This window comes from Rutidosis leptorrhynchoides, chromosome 5 (assembly GCF_046630445.1).
Source record: "Rutidosis leptorrhynchoides isolate AG116_Rl617_1_P2 chromosome 5, CSIRO_AGI_Rlap_v1, whole genome shotgun sequence".
Classification (NCBI taxonomy): Eukaryota; Viridiplantae; Streptophyta; class Magnoliopsida; order Asterales; family Asteraceae; genus Rutidosis; species Rutidosis leptorrhynchoides.
Genome location: NC_092337.1, coordinates 66,629,310 through 66,641,898, shown reverse-complemented (window position 1 = coordinate 66,641,898; position 12,589 = coordinate 66,629,310).

The window sequence follows — 12,589 nt, the reverse complement described above, 5'->3', positions numbered from 1 at the left end:
CACATCCCATACATAGAGATAAAAATCATTCATATGGTGAACACCTGGTAACCGACATTAACAAGATGCATATATAAGAATATCCCCATCATTCCGGGACACCCTTCGGATATGATATAAATTTCGAAGTACTAAAGCATCCGGTACTTTGGATGGGGTTTGTTAGGCCCAATAGATCTATCTTTAGGATTCGCATCAATTAGGGTGTCTGTTCCCTAATTCTTAGATTACCAGACTTAATAAAAAGGGGCATATTCGATTTCGATAATTCAACCATAGAATGTAGTTTCACGTACTTGTGTCTATTTTGTAAATCATTTATAAAACCTGCATGTATTCTCATCCCAAAAATATTAGATTTTAAAAGTGGGACTATAACTCACTTTCACAGATTTTTACTTCCTCGGGAAGTAAGACTTGGCCACTGGTTGATTCACGAACCTATAACAATATATACATATATATCAAAGTATGTTCAAAATATATTTACAACACTTTTAATATATTTTGATGTTTTAAGTTTATTAAGTCAGCTGTCCTCGTTAGTAACCTACAACTAGTTGTCCACAGTTAGATGTACAGAAATAAATCGATAAATATTATCTTGAATCAGTCCACGACCCAGTGTATACGTATCTCAGTATTGATCACAACTCAAATTATATATATATTTTGGAATCAACCTCAACCCTGTATAGCTAACTCCAACATTCACATATAGAGTGTCTATGGTTGTTCCGCAATATATATATAGATGGGTCGACATGATAGGTCAAAACATTGTATACGTGTCTATGGTATCTCAAGATTACATAATATACAATATAAGTTGATTAGGTTATGGTTGGAATAGATTTATTACTAACTTTCACGTAGGTAAAATGAGTAGTTTTTATCAATCTTGTTTTACTCGCCATTTCTTCGTTTCTAATCCGTTTTGAGTGATTCCAGTGGCCATGGTTTCGTATTGAACTTAACTTTATGAATCTAAATAAAAAAGTATAAGTTTATAGTCGGAAATACAAGTTACAAGTCGTTTTTGAAAGAGGTAGTCATTTTCGTCGAAAGAACGACATCTTGATGACCATTTTGAAAAACATACTTTCACTTTGAGTTTAACCATGATTGTTGGATATAGTTTCATGTTCATAATAAAAATCATTTTTCCAGAAGTATAGCTTTTAAATCAAAGTTCTTCTTAGCTTTTAATTATCCCAACCAAAACAGCCCCCGGTTTTACTACGACGGCGTATATCCAGGTTTATGGTGTTTATAGTGTTTCCGGGTTTTAAATCATTAAGTTAGCATATCATATAGATATAGAACATGTGTTTAGTTGATTTTAAAAGTCTAGTTAGAAGGATTAAATTTATTTGCGAACAAGTTTAGAATTAACTAAACTATGTTCTAGTGATTACAAGTTTATAACGTTGAATAAGACAGCTTTTTATGTATGAATCGAATGATGTTATGAACATCATTACTACCTCAAATTCTTTGGATAAACCTATTGGAAATGAGAAAAATGGATCTAGCTTCAAAGGATCCTTGACACGAAAACAATTTCAAGTAAGATTTCTACTCGAAATAAGATTGTTATAGTTATAGAAATTGAATTAAAGTTTGAATATGATTATTACCTTGTATTAGAAAGATAACCTACTGTAAGTAACAAAGGTTTCTTGATCTTGGATGATTACTTGGAATGGATTTAGAGAACTTGGAAGTAAACTTGCAATCTTGGAAGTATTCTTGATTTTATGAAACTAGAACTTGTGGAATTTATGAAGAACACTTAGAACTTGAAGATAGAACTTGAGAGAGATCAATTAGATGAAGAAAATTGAAGAATGAAAGTGTTTGTAGGTGTTTTTGGTCGTTGGTGTATGGATTAGATATAAAGGATATGTAATTTTGTTTTCATGTAAATAAGTCATGAATGATTACTCATATTTTTGTAATTTTATGAGATATTTCATGCTAGTTGCCAAATAATGGTTCCTACATGTGTTAGGTGACTCACATGGGCTGCTAAGAGCTGATCATTGGAGTGTATATACCAATAGTACATACATCTAAAAGCTGTGTATTGTACGAGTACGAATACGGGTGCATACGAGTAGATTTGTTGATGAAACTGAATGAGGATGTAATTGTAAGCATTTTTGTTAAGTAGAAGTATTTTGATAAGTGTCATGAAGTCTTTCAAAAGTGTATGAATACATATTAAAACACTACATGTATATACATTTTAACTGAGTCGTTAAGTCATCGTTAGTCGTTACATGTAAATGTTGTTTTGAAACCTTTAGGTTAACGATCTTGTTAAATATTATTAACCCAATGTTTATAATCTCAAATGAGATTTTAAATTATTATATTATCATGATATTATGATGTACGAATATCTCTTAATATGATCTATATACATTAAATGTAGTTACAACGATAATCGTTACATATATGTCTCGTTTCAAAATCATTAAGTTAGTAGTCTTATTTTTACATATGTAGTTCATTGTTAATACACTTAATGATATATTTACTTATCATTTAACATAATTAACCAAGTGTATCAATATCTTAATATGATTCATATGTACCTAGTAAGACATTATAACGATAATCGTTATATATATCGTTTTCGAGTTTCTTAATTTAATAGTCTCATTTTTATGTATATAACTCATTGTTAAAATACCTAATGAGATATATACTTATAATAAAATCATGTTAACTATATATATAACCATATATATGTCATCGTATAGTTTTTACAAGTTTTAACGTTCGTGAATCACCGGTCAACTTGGGTGGTCATTTGTCTATATGAAACCTATTCCAATTAATCAAGTCTTAATAAGTTTGATTGCTTAACATGTTGGAAACACTTAATCATGTAAATATCAATTTCATTTAATATATATAAACATCAAAAAGTTCAGGTCACTACAGTACCTACCCGTTAAATAAATTTCGTCCCGAAATTTTAAGATGTTGAAAGTGTTGACGAATCTTCTAGAAATAGATGCGGGTATTTCTTCTTCATCTGATCTTAATGCTCCCAGGTGAACTCGGGTCCTCTACGAGTATTCCATCGAACCTTAACAATCGGTATCTTGTTTTGTTTAAGTCTCTTAACCGCACGATCCATTATTTCTACGGGTTCTTCAATGAATTGAAGTTTATCATTGATTTGGATTTCGTCCAACGGAATAGTGAGATCTTCTTTAGCAAAACATTTCTTCAAATTTGAGACGTGGAAAGTGTTATGTACAGCCGCGAGTTGTTGAGGTAGCTCCAGTTGGTAAGCTACTGGTCCGACACGATCTATAATCTTGAATGGTCCAATGTACCTTGGATTTAGTTTCCCCCGTTTACCAAATCGAACAACGCCTTTCCAAGGTGAAACCTTAAGCATGACCATTTCTCCAATTTCAAACTCTATATCTTTTCTTTTACTGTCCGCGTAGCTCTTTTGTCGACTCTGGGCGGTTTTCAATCTTTGTTGAATTTGGATGATTTTCTCGGTAGTTTCTTGTATTATCTCCGGACCCTTAATCTGTCTATCCCCCACTTCACTCCAACAAATCGGAGACCTGCACTTTCTACCATAAAGTGCTTCAAACGGTGCCATCTCAATGCTTGAATGGTAGCTGTTGTTGTAGGAAAATTCTGCTAACGGTAGATGTCGATCCCAACTGTTTCCGAAATCAATAACACAAGCTCGTAGCATGTCTTCAAGCGTTTGTATCATCCTTTCGCTCTGCCCATCAGTTTGTGGATGATAGGCAGTACTCATGTCTAGACGAGTTCCCAATGCTTGCTGTAATGTCTGCCAGAATCTTGAAATAAATCTGCCATCCCTATCAGAGATAATAGAGATTGGTATTCCATGTCTGGAGACGACTTCCTTCAAATACAGTCGTGCTAACTTTTCCATCTTGTCATCTTCTCTTATTGGTAGGAAGTGTGCTAACTTGGTGAGACGATCAACTATTACCCAAATAGTATCATAACCACTTGCAGTCCTTGGCAATTTAGTAATGAAATCCATGGTAATGTTTTCCCATTTCCATTCCGAGATTTCAGGTTGTTGTAGTAGACCTGATGGCTTCTGATGTTTAGTTTTGACCTTAGAACACGTCAAACATTCTCCTACGTATTTAGCAACATCAGATTTCATACCCGGCCACCAAAAATGTTTCTTGAGATCCTTGTACATCTTCCCTATTCCAGGATGTATTGAGTATCTGGTTTTATGAGCTTCTCTAAGTACCATTTCTCTCATATCTCCAAATTTTGGTACCCAAATCCTTTCAGCCCTATACCGGGTTCCGTCTTCCCGAATATTAAGATGCTTCTCCGATCCTTTGGGTATTTCATCCTTTAAATTTCCCTCTTTTAAAACTCCTTGTTGCGCCTCCTTTATTTGAGTAGTAAGGTTATTGTAAATCATTATATTCATAGATTTTACTCGAATGGGTTCTCTGTCCTTCCTGCTCAAGGCGTCGGCTACCACATTTTCCTTCCCTGGGTGGTAACGAATCTCAAAGTCATAATCATTCAACAATTCAATCCACCTACGCTGCCTCATATTCAGTTGTTTCTGATTAAATATGTGTTGAAGACTTTTGTGGTCGGTATATATAATACTTTTGACCCCATATAAGTAATGCCTCCATGTCTTTAATGCAAAAACAACCGCGCCTAATTCCAAATCATGCGCCGTATAATTTTGTTCGTGAATCTTCAATTGTCTAGACGCATAAGCAATCACCTTCGTTCGTTGCATTAATACACAACCGAGACCTTGCTTTGATGTATCACAATAAATCACAAAATCATCATTCCTTTCAGGCAATGAAAATATAGGTGCCGTAGTTAGATTTTTCTTCAATAACTGAAACGCTTTCTCTTGTTCATCCTTCCATTCAAATTTCTTCCCTTTATGCGTTAATGCAGTCAAGGGTTTTGCTATTCTGAAAAAGTCTTGGATGAACCTTCTGTAGTAACCAGCTAGTCCTAAAAACTGGCGTATGTGTTTCGGAGTTTTTGGGGTTTCCCACTTTTTAACAGTTTCTATCTTTGCCGGATCCACCTTAATACCTTCTTTGTTCACTATGTGACCGAGGAATTGAACTTCTTCCAACCAAAATGCACACTTTGAAAATTTAGCGTACAATTCTTCCTTCCTCAATACATCTAACACCTTTCTCAAATGTTCACCGTGTTCTTGGTCATTCTTTGAGTAAATAAGTATGTCATCAATGAAAACAATGACAAACTTGTCAAGGTATGGTCCACACACTCGGTTCATAAGGTCCATGAACACAGCTGGTGCATTAGTTAAACCAAACGGCATGACCATAAACTCGTAATGACCGTAACGTGTTCTGAAAGCAGTCTTTGGAATATCATCTTCTTTCACCCGCATTTGATGATACCCGGAACGTAAGTCAATCTTTGAATAAACAGACGAGCCTTGTAGTTGATCAAATAAGTCGTCGATTCTCGGTAGTGGGTAGCGGTTCTTGATGGTAAGTTTGTTCAACTCTCGGTAGTCGATACACAACCTGAATGTACCATCTTTCTTCTTGACAAACAAAACAGGAGCTCCCCACGGTGATGTGCTTGGTCGAATGAAACCAAGCTCTAGAAGTTCTTGTAATTGGCTTTGCAGTTCTTTCATCTCGCTGGGTGTGAGTCTGTAAGGAGCACGAGCTATTGGTGCAGCTCCTGGTACAAGATCTATTTGAAATTCAACGGATCGATGTGGGGGTAATCCCGGCAATTCTTTCGGAAATACACCGGGAAATTCTTTTGCGACTGGAACATCATTGATGCTCATAACCCGACCTTAACCATAAGGATGATTACAATAACATATGATTTCATCGTGAGGTATTGACCTCTATATGCGACATTTTTCAAAAACTGCATTCGTTTTTACAATACAAACCATAGCTTTTATTACAAATACAAGGTTTAAACAACTTAATAATGATTATCGTTTAGCGATAATCTTAGACTTACAAACTTTACATGTGATAATAACAATACGACTTCCAACATATTTTACATTACAAATCCTCCGATATGCAGTTTTATTTTTGACACAAATATGCATACTCAAGATCTTGCTTAAATTCAACATGTTGCAGCGGAAGCTTTTAGTTATCACCTGAGAATAAACATGCTTAAAATGTCAACATAAAGTTGGTGAGATATAGGTTTAATGCAGGCAGCGTTATAAATATAGACCACAAGATTTCATATATAAACGTTTTAATAAAAATATTCTAAGTTGTTGAGCACCTGATAACCATACTTAACATTTAATCAACGTCGCATATTCCCTTTATTATGAAATCTTACTACACCGTACCAAGTGTAGTCACCGAAACGAAGTACTGTGCAACCGTTGAATACTGGTCGTCCAGTCCGGTTGGGGTTGTCAGGCCCGATAGATCTATCAACAGGATTCGCGTTTACAATACCTCATGTAAATAATAGTTACCAAGTTACAGGGAAGTATGCCAGTGGTACAACTCAACGTAGAATATATATTTTTAATCACTTATGTCCATAACGTAAATCATAAAATGCATGTATTCTCATCCCGAAATATTTAGAGTTTAAAAGTGGGACTATATACTCACTTTTGCCTTGAAGGTATTTATCACAACTTGGTCTCCGATAGATATCACGAACCTAACCATATATATAATATATCAACATATTTTCTTTTTAAGTAATCGTTATATATATATATATATATATATATATATATATATATATATATATATATATATATATATATATATATATATATATATATATATATATATATATATATATATATATTTTTAATACTTTTAATATTTTCTTAGTCCGTAGTTAGCAGTCCGATGTTAGTGGTCGACAATTAATTGCTTAAATAAAATAAATAAAGACCCCATCGTATTCGTATTGATCAGAATTAATCTCGACCCATGGTACCATGTTGTCAAGTGACGTGTTGCGTACATAAAGTACCATGTTGTCAAATGACGTGTTGCGTACAATCATGAGGTCTTATGATTAATCTTCTCGTGTTGTTTACGGGTGGTCCTGAAATATATAAAATCAAATCATAATTAAATATATATGAAATATCATATTAATTAGAAATATATGATTAATTTAATTTTTCTCCAAATATTTCGTAGCTAAACTAGCTTCGGATACCCGATCTTGTTTTAGTCGTAGTTTCTTCATTACAACTCTGTTTTTGTTGGTTTAACTTGCCACTTCCTTGGATCAAGTCAAATTTTAAGAATATGAACTGAAAATACCTTAGGTTGTATTCGAAATCACAGGTTACAGGTCAAACTTTGGTGAAACTTATGAAAGTGATCATTTTCCATCATAAAAACAACATTTAATGATCATTTTTCTAAAAATACTTACACTTTGAGTTAAACCATGAAATTTTTATGCGTTAACATATTCATAAGAAATATCATTTTTCCAGAACATGAACTTCCAATTCAAAGCTTAAGATGGTTTTTAATTATCCAACCCAAAACAGCCCCCGGTTGCACTCCGACGACGTAGATTCAGTTTTTAAGATGTTCTTTGTAAAACCAAGTTATATCTTGTTAAGTTAGCATATCATTATGATATATTACAGTTCTTAAAGTGTTTTAAAAGTTAAGTTATAAGGATCTATTTAGTTTGCAAACAAGTTTGAAATCGTTCAAACTATGTTCTTGTTGTTAAAATTTTACAACACAAAATAAGATAGCTATATAAATATGAATCGAATAAGGTTATGAACAAGGTTACTACCTCAAGTTACTTAGACAAAGTTACTGTAAAATATGAGAAAAATCCTAGAACCAAAAGAGTGGTGGAGTTGGATCAAAAGGTTGGAAGTAAACTTGTATTTTTGGAAGGATTATTGAAGTTTTCTTGTAAGGAATTTATTATGATGATTAAGGCTTGTTTTTGAAGCTAGATCTTCATGGTTATTTGCTGAGATTGTGAAGAACACTTAAGGTTCCTAATAGTGTGTTTTTGGTTAGAGAAAATGTGTAGTAAAAATGAATTTGGAATGGAGTATAAATGGTGGTGAAAAGATGTATAAATTTGTAATATTGTGCAAAAGTCTTGTAATATGCCAAATTGATTAATCATGCATGCTAAGATCCAAAATTGGCTGACTCATGGCTGCTAATAAAGTGATTGTGATGTGTATATACTAATAGTAAATACGTATAGGAGCTGGGTATGATACGAGTACATATACTCTAGGTATACGTGTAGAAATTTTGAGGAAACGGAACGAGAATTCAAATATAGCTATCTTTTGTAAATATACTTATATTGTTTTATGTATATAAGCCCTTTAAAAGTGATTAAATACATATTTATACGATACTTGTATAAGTATTATAGGTTAAAGGTATATATGTCAAATAACGTTACGTATAGTTATCATTTTGAAAACTTAAGTTAGTAGTCTCAAAGTATACTTATAACTTATTGTTATTAGTACACAATGAGATGTTAAACCATTCTTAGATCATGTTAAATATATATAAATACATATATATACACAAACGTATAATTATCGTTTGTTATATAGTTCGTGATATCATCGGTCAAATTGGACGGTCAAACGTTGTGTAAAACTCTTTTTAAAAACATAAATCTCAACAATTTAGATTGCTTATCATGTTGGTAAGGTTTAATTTATGTAAATATTAATCTCACAAGTATAAAATGATCGGAAAAATCCGGGTCGTTACAGTACCTACCCGTTAAATAAATTTCGTCCCGAAATTTTAAAATTGTACCTATTTTGCGTTCTCGGGAAACAAATGTGGGTACTTTCGTTTCATCTGATCCTCTCATTCCCAAGTAAACTCGGGACCCCTTCGAGCATTCCAACGAACCTTAACGATCGGTATGTTGCTCTGCTTGAGTTGTTTAACTTCACGGTCCATGATTTCGACTAGTTCTTCTATGAATTGTAGTTTCTCGTCGACTTGGATTTCTTCAAGAGGAATGGTGAGATCTTCCTTTGCAAGACATTTCTTAAGGTTTGATACGTGAAATGTATTATGTACTCCGGCGAGTTGTTGTGGTAACTCGAGTCGATAAGCTACCGGTCCAATGCGTTCGATGATCTTGTACGGGCCTACATACCTTGGGTTCAGTTTACCCCTTTTACCGAAACGTATTACGCCTTTCCAAGGTGACACCTTTAACATAACCATGTCACCGATCTGAAACTCTAATGGTTTCCTACGGACATCGGCGTAGCTCTTTTGGCGACTACGGGCTGTTTTCAATCTCTCCTTGAATTGTACTATCTTCTCAGTCGTTTCGTGTATGATCTCGGGACCAGTTAATTGTCGATCTCCTACTTCATTCCAATAGATAGGGGATCTACACTTCCTTCCATACAATGCTTCGAATGGTGCAGCTTTAATGCTCGCATGATAACTGTTATTATACGAGAATTCTGCTAATGGTAGATATTTATCCCATCCGTTTCCAAAATCGATCACACATGCCCTGAACATGTATTCAAGAGTCTGAATTATTCTTTCACTCTGCCCGTCAGTTTGTGGATGATATGCGGTGCTCATATCCAAACGAGTTCCCAGGGCCTCCTGTAGTGATTGCCAAAACTTTGATGTAAATCTACTATCATGATCGGATATAATGGAAATAGGTATTCCATGCCTTGAAACAATTTCCTTTATGTATAATCGTAATAGTTTCTCCATTCTATCCGTTTCCTTTATAGGCAAGAAATGTGCAGATTTGGTGAGATGATCAACTATTACCCAAATGGTGTCATAACCCCAGGCAGTCTTAGGTAACTTTGTGATGAAATCCATGGTAATACCATCCCATTTCCATTCTGGGATTTCTGGTTGTTGAAGTAACCCTGACGGCTTCTGGTGTTCTGCTTTGACTTTAGAACAAGTTAAACATTCCCCAACATATGTTGCAACATCTGTCTTTAAATTAGGCCACCAATAATGCGTCTTAAGATCTTGATACATCTTTCCAACTCCAGGATGTATCGAGTATCTTGTCTTATGTGCCTCATTCAATATCAACTTCCTTAATCCACCCAACTTCGGTACCCAAATACGGTTTGCAAAATATCGAATTCCGTCTTCCCGTATAACGAGTTGCTTCTCATACTTCTTCATTATTTCATTTCCAATGTTTTCTTTAGTAAGAGCTTCTCGTTGAGCCTCTTTGATTTGTGAGTTGAGATTCATGCGAATTTTTATGTTCATTGCTCGTACTCGAATTGGTTCCCGTTCCTTTCTGCTTAGATCCTCGGCCACTACATTCGCTTTCCCGGGATGATAGCAAATCTCACAATCATAGTCATTTATCAGCTCAACCCACCTACGTTGCCTCATGTTAGCTGTTTCTGATCGAAGATATGTTGAAGGCTTTTATGATCGGTAAACACAGTGCATTTAACCCCATATAAGTAGTGTCTCCATATCTTCAATTCAAACACTACTGCTCCCAGTTCTAGATCATGCGTCGTGTAATTCTGCTCGTGAATCTTCAATTGATGAGATGCGTATGCAATAACTTTCTTTTGTTGCATAAGGACGCAACCAAAACCTTGTCGCGAAGCGTCACAATATATCTCAAAATCATCGTTCCCTTCAGGTAACGATAAAATAGGCGTTGTAGTCAACTTTTTCTTCAGTAATTGAAATACACTCTCCTGCTCAGAGGTCCATTCATACTTCTTCCCTTTTTGCGTTAACGCTGTCAACGGCTTAGCTATTCGGGAAAAATCTTGAATAAACCTTCTATAATAACCAGCTAAACCCAAAAATTGGTGTATCTGCGTTGGTGTCTTAGGAGTTTCCCATTTTTCAATGGCCTCAATCTTAGCTGGATCAACCTGAATTCCTTTGCTACTAACAACGTGGCCAAGAAATTGTACTTCTTTCAACCAAAAAGCACACTTAGAAAATTTAGCATATAGTTGTTCTTTTCTTAACAGCTCTAATATCAACCTTAAATGCTGTTCATGCTCTTGTTCACTCTTATCGTCAATGAAAATGATAACAAACTTATCTAAATACGGACTACAAACTCTATTCATGAGGTCCATGAATACAGCTGGCACATTCGTTAATCCAAACGGCATGACCAAAAATTCATAATGACCGTAGCGTGTCCGAAAAGCAGTTTTCGGAATATCTTCTTCTTTGATGCGTAGTTGATGATAGCCCGACCTTAGGTCGATTTTTGAGTAAACACATGATCCTTGCAATTGATCAAATAAGTCATCAATTCTCGGTAGTGGATACCGATTCTTGATAGTTAACTTATTTAATTCACGATAATCTATACACATTCGGAAAGATCCGTCTTTCTTCTTGACGAATAAAATTGGAGCTCCCCACGGTGAAGTACTCGGTCGAATGAAACCACGGTCCAGTAATTCTTGTAACTGGCTTTATAACTCTTTCATCTCAGATGGTGCAAGTCTATATGGAGCACGAGCCACTGGTGCAGCTCCCGGTACTAGATCTATTTGAAATTCTACAGATCTAAATGGAGGTAATCCCGGTAACTCTTCCGGAAATACATCAGGAAAATCTCTTGCCACATGCACGTCATTGATGCTCTTCACTTTTTCCTTCGTTTCGACTTTATTAACATATGCTAAGATGGCATAGCACCCTTTCTTCAAGCACTTTTGAGCTTTCAAACAACTAATGAGTTTTAGCTTTGAGTTACCCTTCTCTCCATAAATCATTACTGGCGTTTTATCCTTACGAGGAATGCGAATTGCCTTCTTGGCGCACACAACTTCAGCTCCTATTTTGGACATCCAGTCCATGCCGACTATTACATCAAAACTTCCTAATTCTACTGGTATCAAATCAATCTTAAATGTTTCTCCGGCTAAATTTATTTTACAATCACGGTAAATTTTATCGGCTTTAATTAGTTTACCATTAGCTAACTCAATCATGTACTTAGCATCTAGAGGTAATGATGAACAATTCAATTTAGCGTGAAAGTCTCTACACACGTAACTTCTATCGGCACCAGTATCAAATATAATAGATGCGGATAAGTTATTAATGGTAAACGTACCCGTAACAAGCTCCGGGTCTTCGCACGCCTCTCTAGCATTAATAACAAATGCTCTTCCACGTGCAGATCTGTTATTCTTCTCTGGATTCGGGCACTGACTTTTATAATGACCCTGTTTCCCACACCCATAAAAAGTAACAGTAGCCAAGGCAGTTCTATTTGCATTGGTGGCAGGAGTCTTGGTACCGTTTGTATTTGTAGCGGGAACCCTACAATCTTCAGCAAGATGACCTTTTCGATTACAATTGTTGCACACCACATTACAATAACCAGAGTGATGTTTGTGGCATCTGTTACATAAAGGATTTTGTCCCTTGTAACCTGAGTTCGAACCGCTACCCGCACCTTGCGTGGTTTCTTGTTTCTTGTTGGATTGTTGATGATTACCTTCCCACTTTTTTTTGTTTCCCGATGTCTTGACATCGATGTTCTTATCTAGAAT